Source organism: Ischnura elegans, chromosome 5 (assembly GCF_921293095.1).
Source record: "Ischnura elegans chromosome 5, ioIscEleg1.1, whole genome shotgun sequence".
NCBI classification, from domain to species: Eukaryota; Metazoa; Arthropoda; class Insecta; order Odonata; family Coenagrionidae; genus Ischnura; species Ischnura elegans.
Window position 1 is genome coordinate 88,824,009 of NC_060250.1, and position 19,818 is coordinate 88,843,826.

The window sequence follows — 19,818 nt, forward strand, 5'->3', positions numbered from 1 at the left end:
TTTCGAATCTCAGTAACATTTTGTATATTTTCACTCTACGCAGTGAAATCGCGTTTTAAGAAAGGATTCTAAAAATCTCAGTTATATTTATGATTTTCTCACTGTTCGATGTGAAATCGCATTTAAAACAAGCATTATTAATTCCGAGTCACATTTTTAATTTTTTCACTCTTCTATGAAAAATCGCGTTTTAAACAAGGATTTCCGAATCCCAGTAAAATTTTAAGCATTTTCACTCTTAGCATTGAAATCGCGTTTTAAACAAGGATTCTAAAAATCTCAGTTATATTTATAATTTTCTCACTGTTCGTTGTAAAATCGCATTTAAAAAAAGCATTATTAATTCCGAGTCACATTTTTAAGTTTTTCACTCCTCAATGTAAAATCAAGTTTTAAACAAGGATTTTGAATCCCAGTAAAATTTTATATATTTTCACTCTACGCAGTGAAAACGCGTTTTAAGAAAGGATTCTAGAAATCTCAGTTATAATTATAATTTTCTCACTGTTCGTTGTGAAATCGCATTCAAAACAAGGATTATTAATTCTGAGTCACATTTTGAATTTTTTCACTCCTCTATGTAAAATCGCGTTTAAAGAAATGATTCTAAAAATCTCACTTATATTAATGATTTTTTCACTGTTCGTTGTGAAATCGCATTTAAAACAAGAATTGTGAATTCCGAGTCTCATTTTTAATTTTTTCACTCCTCTATGTAAAATTGCGTTTTAAACAAGGATTTCCGAATCCCAGTAAAATACTAAGCATTTTCACTCTTAGCATTGAAATCGCGTTTTAAGAAAGGATTCTAAAAATCTCAGTTATATTTTTGATTTCCTCACTGTTCGTTGTGAAATCGCATTCAAAACAAGAATTATTAATTCCGAGTCACATTTTTAATTTTTTCACTCCTCTATGTAAAATCGCGTTTAAAAAAAGGATTCTAAAAATCTCACTTATATTAATGATTTTTTCACTGTTCGTCGTGAAATCGCATTTAAAACAAGGATTATTAATTCCGAGTCTCATTTTTAATTTTTTCACTCCTCCATGTAAAATTGCGTTTTAAACAAGGATTTTCAAATCCCAGTAAAATTTTATTAATTTTTACTCTTCGCAGTGAAATTGCGTTTTAAACATGGATTCTAAAGATCCAGGTTATATTTATGATTTTCTCACTGTTCGATGTGAAATCGCATTTAAAACGAGCATTATTAATTCCGAGTCACATTTTTAAGTTTTTCACTCCTCTATGTAAAATCAAGTTTTAAACAAGGATTTTCAAATCCCAGTAAAATTTTATATATTTTCACTCTACGCAGTGAAAACGCGTTTTAAGAAAGGATTCTAGAAATCTCAGTTATAATTATAATTTTCTCACTGTTCGTTGTGAAATCGCATTCAAAACAAGGATTATTAATTCTGAGTCACATTTTGAATTTTTTCACTCCTCTATGTAAAATCGCGTTTAAAGAAATGATTCTAAAAATCTTACTTATATTAATGATTTTCTCACTGTTCGTTGTGAAATCGCATTCAAAACAAGAATTATTAATTCTGAGTCACATTTTAAATTTTTTCAGTCCTCTATGTAAAATCGCGTTTTAAGAAAGGATTCTAAAAATCTCAGTTATATTTATGATTTTCTCACCGTTCGTTGTGAAATCGCATTTAAAACAAGCATTATTTATTCCGAGTCACATTTTTAAAATTTTCAGTCCTCTATGTAAAATCAAGTATTAAACAAGGATTTTGAATCCCAGTAAAATTTTATATATTTTCACTCTACGAAGTGAAAACGCGCTTTAAGAAAGGATTCTAGAAATCTCAGTTATAATTATAATTTTCTCACTGTTCGTTGTGAAATCGCATTCAAAACAAGGATTATTATTTCCGAGTCACACTTTTAATTTTTTCACTCCTCTATGTAAAATCGCGTTTAAAGAAAGGATTCTAAAAATCTCAGTTATATTTATGATTGTCTCACTGTTCGCTGTAATATCGCATTTAAAACAAGGAATATTAATTCCGAGTCACATTTTTTATTTTTTCACTCCTCTATGTAATATCGCATTTAAAGAAAGGATTCTAAAAATCTCAGTTATATTTATGATTGTCTCCCTGTTCGTTGTGAAATCGCATTTAAAACAAGCATTATTAATTCCGAGTCACATTTTTAATTTTTTCACACCTCCATGTAATATCGCGTTTAAAGAAAGGATTCTAAAAATCTCATTTATATCAATGAATTTCTCACTGTTCGCTGTAAAATCGCATTTAAAACGGATTATAAATTCCGAGTCACATTTTTAATTTTTTCACTCCTCTATGAAAAATCGCGTTTTAAACAAGGATTTCCGAATCCCAGTAAAATTTTAAGCATTTTCACTCTTAGCATTAAAATCGCGTTTTAAACAAGGATTCTAAATATCTCAGTTATATTTATAATTTTCTCACTGTTCGTTGTGAAATCGCATTTAAATTCCGAGTCTCATTTTTAATTTTTCACTCCTTTTTGTAAATTCGCGTTTTAAATGATGAATAGCTGATTTTAAATCTATCAGAATCGCTTACTGATACCCGATACACTATCAAGTAAAACTTCGATAACCCGCTGCTTTTAACGGCCGAAGTCATTCGGCCGGCCTCCAAAGGTTCAGTTTGATGAAATAGATGATAACGTAGGCGGTTAAAATGTAATTTATAAAGAAAATTCATTATACCCTTTTCATTTTCTCAGGAGCTATGAACAGATGAAAACTATCTGCGGCCTAATTGATAGTTTCAGCAAATATCATCGTCGTAAGACAATTACATCCAATTCGTTCTTGACAAAGATAAATGATCTAAGTAAAACCAAAACTCACTCTTGTGTATACCCGATGAGGTATTTTAGAAAGCATGCAAAGATATTCTACGGTGAACGCTTGCTTAACGCGAACACAAAGTTGCAAGTTTTCCAAGAAACACCTCAACAGAGCGTAAGATAACCGTTATCCAACACATTTAAGTTGCGTAACACACAAAAAATATACGGATTACGGGCTCCATATTAAGAAATTTATCGTTTAGTTGTCATAAAATTAATCTGATTAATTTGTTCCAACAGCAAAGTAGAGGCATATTTTTATGGGATGCTTGCCAGCATAACATGTTCTAATAACTCGCTTTCGCTAGCTGGGGGGCCTCCGCCCCCCGGTCCTCCCTGGGAAAAGCCTGCGGCCTTTTCTGTTCACTCTCTATGACGCAACACCTTATACCCCTCCGTAGTAACCCTTTGAAGTAACACTGCATTTCCTTCCGCTGTTGAACTAATAATTCCCGAAATATTGAAATCGCACGATTTGACCAAAGTGAAAAGTGCTCCGATCGGTCTGAAAGTTGTTTTCTCCATTGTTTTATCCCTTTTTTGACCCCCAAATGCTCCTAAATGTTGAGTCATAGAGGTAGTGGAAAACTTCGTAATAGATAGAAGATTTATAGTTTTTACAATTTTTCCTATGATTTCAGACGATTTTAGAGGAAGTTGATTCCATGACTTTTTGTCGTATGTCGTCTCGTTCACCCCAAACATTTCTATGAGTAGGTCAGTGATTGGTTGGAAGAGATAGAAAATAAACTGTGAGAAAATTGTTCAAATTGCAGCACATCATGAAATATTAATAACATTACAAGCGATAGAGGCGTACAATTCATTTGCTCAATAATACTAGAGTTAGGAATTTATAGCATAAAATACGACATCCACAACTGCGTGAATAGAAGCACTCTCCATTCAGCAGCTTTAAAAGCCTAATAAAAAGATACACACAAAATTAAGCATGAAGGAATATTTTATGAAAAATTAAAACCTCATGGTGACCTATACTTGAGAAAGTGGGCAAGGTCCCGTTTGGATCAACCCTTCGATTTTTTCCGGAATAGGCAGAGAACGAAATCCTTGTAAGCAGGAGCCTAAGGCGCTTCTGGTGCACATGGCTCCATAGCCAGGCAAGGCGCTGATAGATTTCTTTTTTCTGAACTCGCCTGCGAGCTTAAGAACCGGAATGGGAGGAGTTATTCCTGTTTGTTTTGGAAGAAAATTTGTTATTGGAAGGCCATTTTTCAACGCGACCCCACAACACGAAGAATCCCTTCACACATCGACTCCAACATTTTTCAATCTTGATATCCCATGCATCAGGGTCATTTTTTTCTGAATAGTCTGAAGCGTTGCGGGATGACAAGACCTCTACGATTAGTTCTCATTGGTACGCTAACTAAAATTTAAAAACATTTTTGTGTTGAATCTGTGATGTGAATCTAAAGCATCAACTAAATTCATATCAATAGGGTGGTTTCATTTTATTTTTTATTGCCTAAATCGAAAGATCATTACTCCTGGAGTACGTATTTCACGCTTTTAGATTTTTAAATCACGATATCTATTTTTCGCGATTTAATTAAAAGTGAAAATTTTCAAGCGCGCGAAAACGCGACGGGTAAGAATGAATTTCGAGAAAACTCCGTGTGACGTCGTTCTGGATCCCGCTGCCGCAAGTGAGGAGACCTTGGGGCGAGGCTCTGTGCGCTGATAGGACGCAGGATGCTAGCGTGTAGCAGATTACCATGCTAGCTGGTAGCGCTTGGCTTAAAAAAGGATTATTAATATCTTATCAAACGAAGAAAACTTTACGACTTTAGCCAGTTTTAAAAGGTGATTATTAAGACATGTTTCCCTGAGCTCTGTGCCTCATGCATGCATTGGCAACCTCAGACGATGTAAAACTCCTATCTACTCGTATAGAAACTAGGTCCCTGTGACGTCACGTGAAGTGGCATCGCATGGGCGCCAATCTGGCCTTTTTGAAATGAGGTTAAAATTGACCGTTGCCATTCGTCTAAACCGGTATTTATAAAACTAAATAATTTGTATTTATGGATACAGTAATGGTGGGTAACGAATCGCAATCAATGCCTTTCGTTTTCTTTGAAGAAGGAAACTACCCTATTGATGATATGAAATCATGGTATGATGTGGCTAGAAAAACTGGGAGGGGCCAAGAGAAACACATATGTGATGACGCGCGCGTTACGGTCCAAAGGGTGCCCAAATATGCGTGAGGACTTTTGCCGAATGGGTCCCCCGCGGATCGTCGAGGGAGTGGTGAAGGGCATGGAGAATGAAATACACGCTCCGTGAAGGCAGAGGGAGGGAGAGAAGCTTCGCAGAGGGGATTTTATTTAAGAGGTAGGCGACGATGATCCCGTCTGTCTCGAAGACGACGACCCGCGGGGAACAATCTTTTTGATGGAATGCGGACGCCACCACGACAGAGTCGCAGGTTTCCCGCTATCCTCCCGGTGCTCCAAAACGCAGAAAAAAAAGAAGGGAGCCGTGCCACGCCCCATCCCAACTCATTCTCCCCGTAGAGTTTCTCGTTTCGCTCTTTCTTTCGCTTCCACACTCGTTATTAACGACGGACATTAGATTCCGACGTTTGAGAAAAAATTGAGAGCGATCCTTCAAGGCGGAGATGATGGGCGCGTGGGTCGGATCCATCTCTCCGCCCTTGCACATACACACTCCTCTAACTCATTCTGACTCAGCCCGCCGGGTCGATGGGTTGGCTATTTGGTGCGGCGACCGAAGACTGAGGTCACTTGCGCCATTAAGAATGGTTGGGTGGATTGGTGACCCAAGTCGAGGTAAGAAAGCGTAGGGTCTCATTTATTCAAAAATGGAAAATAAAAAAAATAATCTTTGCAAGGCTCACTAGTATAATTAACCCTTTCTAACCCAGAGCCGCTTCTGAAAGGAATCAAATTTCAAGATTTTTCCTTTTGAAAACTTGAAAATTTTGCACTCATTCCTAATTATCGAGGTAGCTAAATATTTCGTCATTAAAATTTATTCCAAAAAATAATGCGTAGTTTTGATATTTCCTAAATAGAGCTGAAAATATATACATTTTTGATGTTGCTTAGAAGCAACATTGGGCTATAATGGGTTGAATAAAGCACGACACGGGTGCCAATAATAGTTACATCTTCAGGTCCTAATAAAAAGATGTAGAACTATGAAACCGTGGCCTTGCTTTTTAATTATATATTGGTGAGCTCTACAAAGTTTATTCTTTTATTTTCCATTATGGAAAGGTTTCACACAGTTAAGCCTGGACTTATCAGTTAAATCATTATTATTCAATTCTTAAAGGTAGACCTTAAGTTCGGTGTAACTTACCTTGAAATAAAATAAATACCCATTTTGCTTGAGGAAACTTTCAAGGTTAAATGTACCAAGTTATTCAGAAGTCGTATGCAAATAAAAATTTAACGAAAATATGATTAAGTTAAAAAGTAAGGGATTTTAATTTTTTTAATATTATTAAATGGGCGGGTAAGAGTAACGTTTTCCTAATAATAACAACGAATCAGTTTTAATAGTACTAAAATACTATTCTAAAGCCAAACCTTTTTGGTATATTGGACTGTCGAAAGGGGAAGCAAATTCTCATCTGATCGCATCGATCCCAAATTCATCCCTACTTCTCCCTATCAACTTCACGCATTTAAAAATTACCACGCAATTATGCAAATATCCTGCATTTTATATTAAAGGGTCGATTTCCTGGATGGGTGAGTGAAACGCGTGGCGAAACAAACGGAATGAGAGTGATATCTACTCAGCGATGGTCGAATGTTCTCCGACCAAATCAACGGTTACTTTCTTTATTTTTATCATTAAAAGCAGCATTCTTCACAGCAGAGCCCTATAAATAACACATGCGTGGTGCGACGGATATATCTGCCGTATAATTAGCATAATTTGATCACACATGTGAAATTCAAAGCTACCATAACAGATGAAAGGTAATTTTACGCCCTCACATTGCAAATTTCATTTATGAACACTGTGGAAAAGGTCCCCGAGGGAGCAGCCTACATATTTTGTGCTGTCAAAAGGTACTACGGGCAAGTTATAACGGATTTGAAGGTTTGAAAAAAATGTCTTCAAGTGATCACGTCTTATAACACGCTTAAAAATATTTCCACGACCAAAGCCATGAAGGAACAATTTTCAATTTAAAATGCTAACAATAATTTAGAATGAGATAATTATTGAGCTTAATTATGAATTTAGCAATGGAATTCGATTTAAGTTAAATAAATAGAATAATAATAGCATGAAGCGTTTTACAATAATCCGTTCGCGCGACTTAATTGTCCCTTTCAAGTTTCTAATAGCACGCTATTATCCAGACTCCAGACTCCAGAGTCCATGAACCAGGTTCTGATTGGTAAATGAACTCGGAGCTCGTGGTATCTTCAATTAACTCACATTCATCGGGTTGATGACTCATAAAAGGTAAAACAAATACGTAAGTGTATTTCAAAAAATTTACATAAACTGTTGTCACTAAATATATAGAGTTCGAGGAATAGGTGAAAATAACCCTCCTGTCAATTATGTGCAAATAAGGGGTTTCCAAAAGGGTTTTGCGACTGTTTCATGCATGAAAACCTTTTTCTACTTTGTTTAAACTCATTGAAATCGTCATTGATACCTAGTCGCAAAAATCGTATCAGCCCGAACTCAAGATATAAAGATGACACCAGCATAAACCTTTTAACGAGGGCAAAATTGTACAAGACAAGGGGGCCTTGCAAATTAATCACTAAAATTACCTTCAATTCATCAGCATTATCGTTTTGGTTACATGAATATGAGAATAATATTTGTCTACTAGGATATACTTGATCCAAGTATTCCTAAGGAAATATATAGAAGTGAACATAAAATATTCCACTAAGTCTCAATTCTTCAACATAAAATACTAAAGAGTAAAAGGATGCAACACCTTAGGTTTAACTTTTTCCAGTACTTACTAGCAGACATGGTAAACAACGCGAAAATATACAACCAATAAATATTTTCGCGCTCAAAATAATAAAACTCATTTTTCTTATGCCAGCAATCATACAGGTATCAATGACACGACTAGGCGGGAAAACTTTCAAAAGCTGACGAACGTTTTACCTTGGTCATCATCTCCTTAACACAATAACACTAGGCGTATTAATCCATCATCATGAAATTCAAACGTCTAAACTTGAAGATTAACACGAGGATAAATGAGGATAACGAAGAAGAAGAGTTTATGGGTAAAATGGCATGATAACACATTCCGGGAGTAATATAAGCAACCCTGAGACAACCTTTGACCTCAGGGGAGCAAAAGGCCACACAAATATTTCATATGAAACAAGAGAATCTGACACTCTGGGTTCATTAATCTCTCCTCAACTACGCTCCCAACTACTCACAGAAGTTTACCACACCCTATCCCTTGTAACAAGCCGACCGAATTCCGTTACCAACTTATTTCTACATGGCGCATCGTCGGAGGTTGTAGTAAGTTGAGTTATCCTCGAGGATACCTTTAAATTTCATCGTCCACGCCCCAAGATCAACCAAAACAACGTATGGCCGACTTCGGTGGCGGTGGGTTACTGGCTCAGCCAGCAATACTGAAGGTCGCGAATTCGAGTCCCGCTCCTGGGTATGTTACCCCTAACCAGAGGATACTTGATTGCAGTCGTCCATTGTTATTTGTTGTGCGATGTAAAAGTCAAATAGTGCTGTTTTCCGGGAAGTGAAAATAAATTCAAAACATTTTTTAAAAATTAATAGAAAAATAGGTCATAATATGCACTCTCACCGTAAAGCAAAGAGAAGGAATCAGGCCATAAGTCTGGTTAACATCGAAAACCAAGGTCCTTTTTTTCCAAACGATAAAAATACGTGCCTGGAATTTCCTAGAATTTCAACACAATTTTCGATAAAGATGGCTTCCTATCGGATTAGTACAATTTTTTTAACAGACAGGAAATTATTTTTTAATGCCTGTTGTCTCCACTTTCCGGGGTCACGCTGAAACGTAGGAATTATTAATCGTACATATCGTTACTATTTATATACTATTTATTAATACAACATGATAAAGATATTAAAGTTAAAGGACAAAATTCTTGATTCAAAAAAGATTTGCTCGGAAAATATTTAAAATACATTACAAATTTCACCAGGATTTATACAGGATTTCGCAGCTCTAAGAACTGCTGTGAGTTTTTGTTATAATGTTTCCAAGATAAAACTCCTTCAGAATATGCACCTATTATTCCTTAAAATGAAATGTATACAACCTAACATATCTCTTCTTTACTTAATAAATATTTGATTGCACCGGTCATCCCTTGATACCGCATTACCCCCCGTCATTAGGATTAATGGATAGAAATGCTTTATCATATCCTCGATGGTGTAGTGAATACTATAAACCTCAATGTATTAAAAAGCTTAATATACACAAAAAAGCACAATTTTGATGGGACAATGGGTCACATAAGAAGGATGAAAAACAGGAATTGATCTGCTAACAGTCATTATGCCGCCAAATTAAGTCTCAAGAGAACCAAAGTTAATTAAGAACCAAATTAAAGTTAATTCATTGTGTAAAAATGAGCTAATTAATCGATTCCAATCTAAAAAATCAAGAAGATAATATAATGACTTTGTAACTAGCAGTAATTCTCCAAGAATGAACGAAACCGGAATATTAAAGACAACGTACCGACTGAATTTTTCAAACGCGTGTGCTTTGCGACCCGCTCTGCTACTGAATCCATTCGATTTCTCCACGGGGAAAAAAATATTCAAAAAGCCACGCCCCGAAGCACATTGCCCGGTTAATTTTTTTGTTGAATTCACGTTTCGCTTCCACTATTCTCCGCACCGTATTCCATCATTAGAAGGAAAAACAAACAGCCGCGTTTACGTCGTAATTTATATTGAGCCGTTACAGCCACAGGCCGCTCCCCGTGAGGGGAAATATGAGTCCCGGAGCAATAAATCTTCCCTTCCTCTTACTCACTCCCAATCTTTCTCTCGCCGAAATATTTCCTCACTCTACCCCCCTCGCCATTATCTCCACCTCCTCCTAAAGGCTCCTCCCTTAATAATAAAACCACTCCCTCTCTCCAACCCATGCCGCGTGGAAAGCCCGCGTCGAACTCGCTGACAACGCTTCGACTACTCGATTACGCCGGGACGTCGTTGATCGAATCGGGGGCGTGAGAGGGAGCGGGAGAGAAAGTCAAAAGGACAGGCCGATCGATGAAAAAATATGAGTGTATTTCGCTAAACACGATCGATGGTATTTCTCCTCGGTTACAAACTTGGCGGTCAACGACCATGATTTTGCGAACGTCAGGAACACTTACAATGCAGGATTACATGCCGGCAGATATTTATGAGCCATCCCTTATGTGGATAGCAATTGGCCTGTCAATGATGAACTTCAATATATATTTAATATGCCAATTATTACATAATTATACTTCACTTAATATTATTTAACTATCATCCACCTCCTTGATGGAGAGTGTTCCAGTTGAAGATATCCATCTTAGTAAGTTATTCCCTATCAATCTCTACCTTCCCTTCCCTCCGTATATCAATAAGGATGACCTAGAAGTAAAATTCTTTTATAATTCTTTAATACTAATTCACAACGTTTATACAGCAATTACCTCCCAAGTAGTTGGTTACATGATGGAAAAAATACAAGCTGTGAGCCTGTGATGGTTAACGAGGGCTAAGCCATCGATCCAAATAGACTTTTCTGGCCTCTGATGATAAAAATAATTATCCTTTGAGACTTAGCCAAATTTTCCACTATTTAACACCGGGAGAGTGGTTTGGAGCGGGAAAAACTACAGTCGACACTCCAGCCGCATAGCTTCCGATCTCCATAAAACCCACGATCTCATCCTTGCCCAAGTATCGGAACTCGGTTGGGGGATAGGGAGTGGAAGGTTTCACATTCCGTTGGCTCATGTTCTTTCCCTCAACTCCATTCACTTCGACTCTTTTCCCGCCTCGCGGAGGCAGCAACTCCATTCAAACAAGCGCGAAGCGGAATCCGATCCTACACCGCCGTTGCGGCTACAGGAGGTAAACAAAAAAAACTGTCGCGTTGTTAGTCGTGTCGAACTCGGGCGCGCTATGTCCCCGTCTCCCTCTTTTGACATGGCCACGCCATGTGCAGCGTAAAAAAAAGGAAAATTAAAATGTAGCGAAGAGCATCATGAGAGCCGACACGATGCAAACCTCCCTATCACATAAGCGGTGAGGGAATGAAGTAAGCTGTGAGCTTAAAAAAGAAGAGAAATGTGAACGAAATGTAAAGGGAAATCTGAACGAACACTAAAATGCAGCCTCTGACAATTTTTTAGCACAGTGTCAATATAATTTGATGTATCAGGATAATATTCACTGTAAGCCATTGGTTATAAAATATTATAACTTGCATCGAAAGAAAGTACAAAATAATTTCAGTCCATTCCTTAAATAGCAAAAAATTAGGAGACTCAGAGAGGGGAGGGAAAGCGAGGAAAGGAGGTGGAGTAGCGAGGGGGAATAATTAAAGCCCATTAGTTTACTAAGGATAAAATTAATAACATTATTTTTAATGAATAAGAAGTATATTGACCAATGAAAATAAGAAAGGTGCTACGCTCAAATCATATCTATAGAAATTATAATTATCACACAAAGTTTTAAATGCATGGTCTTTGAAACTAATGGATTGTGTACTCTTTCTCGTCTATCAACGATTATTAACTACAATTTCGATTTTTCACGGCTAATATTAGATAATATCGCAGTAAAAAGTGGGAACAACCACCAAACTGTACCGATTTTGGCGTCAAAATTCTGAGGAATGAAAGAGAAATAATTCACCATACCTCAAATATCATACCTAAATAACATTCTTGTTTGCTGCGATTTTCAAGTTTAATAAGACAATAAATGAAATGAGGCATTGATTGCAAAATATTTCTTGCTGAACCCATTAGATATATCACATGCATCAAAGGCGATGATACTCCGGCATTTATCTACACATGGCACATATTTCGGAATTCAACTGAAAATCATTTGTCAACTTTGACCGAAGAGCCATCAGATTCAACGCATTACAACATAACTTATTCAACTATTTCAATTTAGAATGAAAATTTACCTTGAGTATTCTATATTGATACTTTATATCCGCACATTGATTCGTCAATACTATGTCATAATTAATGTTCAAAATGATTAAAGTCCATTCCTTAATTACCCAGACAATAAGAAGGTCAGAGTGGGGGGGAAGGTAAAAAAAAGAAGTGGAAGAGTAAGGCGAAAGGCAAACCATGGAAAATAAATAGAATTTTCATTACCTATTTCGCGGTTTCACAGCAAAATCCCCAAATGTTATCCAGTGTCCTTTAAATATTTTAAAATAGTAAAAATAAATAAATACTCTAGGATAACCATGAAGAGCCGGCCCAAATCCGAGGGCTTAGAGAATTCATTACGAAATACAATAGATCAATGTCCTGTGACAGCTCAGTCCTTTTGCTCATCATTCAGACTTGCTTTTTAACCCATCCTTGTCCTAATTACACTACCCGGAGAGGATCTGCCCATTCGCATTCCTCTCTGTAGGGTCCCCCGAACGCATCGGTAATCACCTATTGGCACGAATGACTCCTACCTAATTAAGCGTTTCCCTCCAAGCTCAGCAATCAGACCATGGCGAGTGCTTCACCTAGATACGTATCCGCGCCCCCCCCCCTGTCGTCCTCTTTGTGGACTGAAGAGATGTGAGGGGCGGCTAGAGGATATCTGAGGGAGGAGGAGGTTAGAGGATGGGAGGAGACCACGGTACGGAGAGAGTCCCTCATTTGTTTTTACCCTCCTCCCCCCACTCCGTCTCCACTTGGCTAATCATCCTTCACGCTGTCACAGTAAACCATTAGAGGGCGACAGAATGCGTTCTACCCGTTGTGCGGACCCTCCCAAGACCCTTCCGAAACCTTCTTCCCAGAGCTCAACCTTCTAACTCTTCTCTCCCAGCGGTGAAGACGCGGTCACTTCTCCGTCGCCAAAACAGGTTCCCGATGCTAATTCCATATTGCGATTCCGATTCGTCGGGTCGCCACCAAATGGAAATCCGCGGCGACCTTCCCATCGTTTCACGATGAGGAATGACGGCGACTGGCCATATCTCCTGAACCCTCATTTTTTTATACACATAATACGTTAGGACGATAGGGAACAAAGCGTCCTAAAATTCATACTTTGAATGCGTTTCGGCAAGGTCAAATATTGTACGATTGAGCTGAAAATGTTAATGGGATGTTTTTTCATGCATTCGCATAGGAAAATGGAAATGCCCCCTCAACTTTCAAACTTTCGGTTTTTTGGGACACCCTACCGCTAGGGTGGGAGAGGTTTTCAGCGATCCGTCGTGACGTGTCGCCCAAGGCCTCCTTTCGGAGATTCTCGCGAATCAGGTACCCGAGTTTATGGCCAGAACTTGACTTGAATGAAATCTTTAAATACAAGGCTCATTACTAATAATGTCAACGATTATATTATTTCAGTTTATCGAAATTTCCTTCCTGGACTCTGCTGAAATTACCCAAATATCATCATCATTAGTCAACAACCCTAAAATTGGTTTTACGCAGTTCTCCATTTCTCTCTCATATCCGCTAATCTTTTCATAGCGGCGTATTTATTCTCTTTTACATGTATGTATTAATACGGGGCCGTCCCTTGCTCTTCTTCCCTTCCACCTGTCCTTCTACGATAGTCTTCATCAGGCCGTCGTGCCTCAAAAATGTGGCCAACTAAGTTTCCCGTCTTCTACTTAAGGTTTCTAGGAGGTTTGGGCCTGTTTATATGAACGAAACGAAAGGCCTGTGTATTGAAACGAAAGGAGGGGTTTGAGAAGTAATTGGTTCAGAAGACTATAGAAGACATATGACTACAAAATCCATAAGCGAATGAGCATTTACGGAAAATGCAAATTTTGACAAGGAAATGCACTGCATCACCTTCAAGTAACGAAGCTCTACTCAACAATTTAATTCAAACCAATCTTTAAGGAGACCAATCAAATTCCGCCCTACCGGTCTTTTTCCATTTGGTTTATTCTTAAGTTATCATCAACATATTTTCACGGTACATGTATGAATACCTGTACAGATTTTTCTGCATCTCAAATATTAAAATCTTCTTTCGGTATATTCTCAAAAAAAATTCGATACTTGAGATACAGGAAAATTCTGACTACGGTCAAATTTATACAGCCTGATGTTTTCAAGATGACGACAAAAATTCTGAATAGGTTATATTTCACGAAAAAAGGCAACATACAACCTACCGATCTGATGTGATACGCTCTCACAAGGTATTTTTAGCAGAAAAACTTTCACATTTAGCGTGAAAAAACGAAAATTTACTTGATTTAGACTGCTACTCTTTCACTGAGATTTCATATTAACTACACACACACAACGCATCATTTTTGCCAATTTCAATATAGCTATCAAACCTCAGCGGCTAAGTTTAATATTTTATACTGTAAAATTAAAATAGATGTTGCAGTCTTATTGGGTAGTGCTGGTTCATGAGAAATCAATATTTTCAGGGTATCATTTTTTTAAAAGTACTTCAGTGAATAAACGGATGGATAGCGCAAGACATTTTCTATACGATTGGAAAGAAATATTCCAATTACACCAAATTAATTTAAAAATCAGATGAGTAAAACGGTGAAATACAATCGTAGTAAACCAGTAACTTACAATGTAAATCTAGAGCTGAAGAAAACAGGATATAAGCAAGAATATTAATTACTATCTTAAAGAGAACTCCTAACGAAATGAAAGGCCTCAGGGATTGTAAAATGGATTAAGGAGTGCTAAACTCATACCCGCCTACAGCCGAAGAAGTTCGCCCACTCGTTGTTAAAATGAGGATGATTCTTTATTATTGACGCCTTTCAAGTAAGCCACAAGAAAAAGCTAGAGACTTAGTATAGCAAACCTAAAAAAAGATCAACTAGACTATAAAGTTAAGCTCTTCAATCAGTATATACAGTTCACGCAGTGGCTCTACACCAGCATAGAAGGCAAAGCCTCTAAAAAGCTTAGACATAGATCAACAGGTATTCCGGTGAAATAAATAATTTACAAAGTCCAATGAAAACGGAAAATAAAAAAATATAAGTTCAATGTTCAAAAAATATATCATAACAACTTTTTTCATGTCTAATTCTTAATTACTGACTTCATTGAAAGTACTCTACAAAAGCTATTTCATCAACGATATTTTAAGGAGAATAACACTCAGTGAAAAATGAAAAACTTTTCCCCAAAATATTTTGCCGAGAAAGGTAACGAAAGCAATTTTAATTAATTCTCCGCCGAAATTAACTCAGCCATAAACATTTTTCAAGATGATTGCAAGGGAAACTCCCCAGAAAAACACAAGACAAAATTAAAATCTTATATCAAATTTCGCGGTAGATTCATATACTACGTTAAAAAGTTAATTATGACGCACTCAGACGAGTGAAGATTCATTTTTTCACTTCTATAAACAAGAAAAGAAGAAACATTTAGCTCTTTCCATCCCTACTCTCCAAGGAAGCTGATCACACATAATTGACAGACAAGAAAGCAAGGGCGGATCGCGAATAATCATAATATTTTTGGGGAATTGGACGTTAATCATCTTGTCGTAACAAAATCCTATGAGGTAGACTTAATCGACGACATAGTTAGACATAATGGCCTGATGAAGACAATTGTTGATGGCCACGCGGACAAGAAGAACAGCAAAGGAAGATACCGGATGAGTTATACAGAAGAACCAACGAAGGTTGTAAATACGGTAAATACTATATTCATATGAAATACAATAGCATTTAAAAATATCATTAGTAAAAAAATGCGCCAAACCAACATTAGGCTGGTTAAATAAAAACCATAATCTTTCTAAACACGTCATACACTTTATTGGTGCACTCTAACCAGTTTCATAACTCACGCGTCTTTATCAAAGGAAATTCCCAACAGATGTATTTCCCTAGATGTTAAAACGAGAGTGATGAAATAAGTCAGAGGGCACCAGTAAAAATTATGCGGCGTTTACATTCATGTTTCACTCCACTTATTTAGCTATGAATTTCAGTTTCAACAACGTTAAGTCGTGAACCATTGAAAATAAAATATCAGTATTACTGATCGATGATGTTGAAGATGAGTACAACAAATTTTAGATGCCAATCACACGAAAAATTCTGGTCTTCCATTTGACAAGGTTTTACGTATGACAAGGCTTCACGCACTAATACTACAAAAGAGGATCCTTGAGTCGGTCTCTATGCTGTCACCTACTGTACATGTGTTTAAAGAAGTCGCCACTCGCGTCACTGACGGAAAAATTGATCCGAGTTTCACGGGGAAATAAGGTAAATTTAGGGGAGTCAACCGAAATTTACATTCATGATGATGTTATTTATCTGATTCATAACTCTTCAATGCTATTCCTCACCGTACTGCAAAATATTGGGGTAAAAAGTGGATCGCATTGCAGTCATCACCGCGCCGCAGACATTTTTTGAAGCCGATTTAAATGCGACCGAAGTAGCAACAGAAATCATCATTATATGGAATGGAATTGAACCTCCCTTATTGAGCAGTCTCCTTGGCTCCACGCTTCCCTGGACGAGCAAAACCTATTCGAAACGAGGGTAAAGAAGGGCGGGATTCGAATCTCGAGCCGACTCACGCCGCAAAACGAATGCGAAAGGGTGATGACGCCCAGACTGAGGCAAGGACGACCGACTGGGTCCGAGGCTACGGAGATTGATGAGGGCGGCAATGTCGCGGGCAGCCCCCTCCGACTCCCGGCCGCTAGGTGGCTCAAAAGCTTCCGTGCGGGGAAAAGGCCGAGAGATGGTGCTAGTGGGGGTCCACGCGTCCAGCATTGCTAAATTACATTGAACCAAATACGATTCTTGATCGCTAGAACAACGAAATAAAAAGCACTTAAAATTAAATGATCACTAAGAAGGGAATTTATAGCCTTTAAATTTTATTGACAGCCAGTTAGCAATCCCATGTACACAAAACTTTGCCGTTAGAAAGAATAGAATATGCGTTGCTATCGTCTGCAAGCGGTCGTATTTTATTAGCTCTACAACATTAAAAAGAAGTTACTTGCATCCTGATCATCATACATTAAAAAACGGCATATTGCCTGACATATTATTATCAAGGTACAGGTCCCTAAAAAAAATTGGCGATGCAGCAATCGATTCGGCGTTTTCTCCTCCTAGGAACTCCAGCGCATTATTCTGAATGGGGAGATACGTTTAAGCTGCAGAAATTTCCTAAACTCTCATTAGGCTAACCTTAAACAGGCAATCCTTAGCAATGTCGCGGGTCGCGGGAATGAAGAACAAAAGCATCGCAATCGCCGTGTGGAGGAGAGAAAGCCCGCGAGCGAGACAGAGCAAGTGACCGTCGAAGAGTGCGGGAATCGGCGAGAGGAGCGTTATCAGATACACTAGCAGAACGAATGAGTGTCCCTCCCGAAGGATAAAAACGCCGCGAGAAGAAGAGGGGACAGCCCCGGAGAATAATGAACGGCGAGAGTCGAGGTATCCACGCGCGACCGATCGCTTTCATTCCTATCGTCACTGTGCTCCGATGATTGCCACTGATAATGAGCGAATGAGAAATTAACCAACAGCACGCAGGTCGAATAGATTAGTTCCTCGACAAAAAAATCAAGGATAGAGAATGCCCCTCTAATAGACCAACGCCCTTGATATAAGCATAAACATTGAAAATATGACCTTCCTCATCCGTTTGAGGGTCCTTAACTTAAGCCGACCTCCATTCGAATGAGATACCATTATCTAAAGTTGCAAAAACGGGGAAATGATCCCATAGAAGTTCTGATTATTAGGGGCACACCATTTTTATTAAAATACATTCAAGTTTATAAACTCTCTTCCAAATTATTATTTGCAGTAGATGAAGTCCTAAAAGAACCAAAAGTAAACTATTATTCCCAAATAAAGGACCCAGAACAATGGCAATCTAAAATAATGTTGCGCAAAATTTTATTTACAGCTCTTCCATAAATACTCGATATACCGTATATTATGCTTCTTCAGTCCATTAACTAAATAAAAAAACATACTGGGCGCCTCAATTTTATGTTACCAATCGATTTCAACACTGAGGATTTTGTTTCTAGCATCATGACCTTGATTATGACAACCTTTATTCAGCATTTAGGAGATCATAAAATACAATCGGATTGTAAGCATACAGCCAGAGTATCAAATATTCATAATAGGTTCAATATCAATAATGAGGTATCATGAAAAGTCAACACCAACTCTATCTTAATCGACGAGAAATAGTACTACAAATAGAAAGACCTAAAAGAGCACAAAAAGTACGTCATGGAATGACAAGTGATTATTTGGCATCGGATACTAATTTTTTACTGGAAAACGCTCTAAAGTTAAGCTTTTCAGTCAGTTCACACAAAGTGGTTATACACTAGCATGAAGGAAAATCTAAAACATTTAGACATAGGTCAACAGAGATTCCGGCGAAGGAAATAATTTCATTAGTCCAAAAAATGAAAGGAAAAAAATAAGTTGAATATTTAAAAAAATTCAAAATCGTTTTCATGTGTTTGCTTGGTTATTGACTTTGACGAAACTATTCCGAAAAAAGCCATTTCTCTGACGATTTTTCAAGACAAAAGCACCCAGTGTACGAAGTAAAACTTATTACTCTAAAGTTATTTTACTAAGGAAAGCAAAGTGGGCAATGTTACTAAATTTTCCGGCGAAATAACTCACTTTTGAAGCATTTTTCAAGATGATTGCAACCAGCGTATGACAATAAAGAGCATATAAAGCAAAGATTTTCAATAAACATATTCAGTTGACACCCCGGGGATAATCACCAGCATGGAGGACAATCTCAAAAGCCTAGACGTAGATCAAGAGAGATAATCTGCTCCTGTTATGAATTTTAGACCTCCAAAGTCAACATTCAAGCTTATAGCACATAAAACATCCATTTGGGATCTGGGGCGGAACTTGTTACTCTAGGTGCTAATGCATGGACAAAAGGCGGCAGAGGACTAAGGTGGAGAAAAAGGTCAGAAGCAAGATCGGGATGGGCGGGTCTTCTTCCTTTGCTGCGGAGGGAACCCTCTTCCCTTTAAGTGGTCATTTGCGAGCGCTCTCCATCGCACTGCTCCATCTTTACCCTTTACCCACCCCACCCTTGACCACTTCGATTCTCGGTTTACTCAGGGAAGAGTATACCGAACCTCGAGTATGCTGCAAACATTTGATACGCAGAATGAAATGGACTTTTTTGGCTAAGGAAGTAAACTAAAACAGGACAAGTCCGCATGCTTCTATAAATAAATCAGATTTTACTTCTTGACGAACAAAGGATTGATGATAGACTTACTAGGTTGGAACTAATCAAAGACTTAAGGGTTAGGAGATGCACTATGGTCGTTTAAGAAAATATTGAGCATTACCACTATGAATAAGGGATAACCATTAATTTCTCTAAGATACGTCTCCACAGTTGAAGGAATTTCAAAAGAAGGGCTACAGACAAAACCAGCCATAAGCCTACAATACACTACAAACAATACAACAACCCAGCCTAAGAAAACAATAAATACAGATCCCACCAAATCAGACTTGGTTTTCCCTTTATGCTCTAAGTATTTTTTCTATTAATTTTCTTTAAATTATTTGGAAGGCAGTCAGAATGTATCAAACACAAAAATGTGTGATACAATCAACTTTTCTGCGATCAATTTACTTTGCTAGGATGCATTTCTCCATTTCCACTAATGCTATCGTCCGGGGTCCCAAC